Source organism: Macrotis lagotis, chromosome 8 (assembly GCF_037893015.1).
Source record: "Macrotis lagotis isolate mMagLag1 chromosome 8, bilby.v1.9.chrom.fasta, whole genome shotgun sequence".
Taxonomy (NCBI): Eukaryota; Metazoa; Chordata; class Mammalia; order Peramelemorphia; family Peramelidae; genus Macrotis; species Macrotis lagotis.
In genome coordinates, this window is record NC_133665.1 from 188,158,680 (window position 1) to 188,158,923 (window position 244).

Sequence of the window (244 nt, forward strand, 5' to 3'; positions counted from 1 at the left end):
CCATGTGGATGAGAATCCCAGAGAAATAATTTTTGAATCGAAATTCATTAGTTCCCAGTGAGCTGACTGGACTTTCAGTGGTCTGTCTATAAATGTTAATATAAACTTCAAATCATCACAATCTTTCAGAAACTGCTAAAACACTGAGAATAAGTTTTATATTTATAATCAAGAAGCAAAGCCAGATCCTGCCCCCAAGAAGCTCATATTCTTTTTAAAAAATTTTTTTTAAATTTATTTTGAA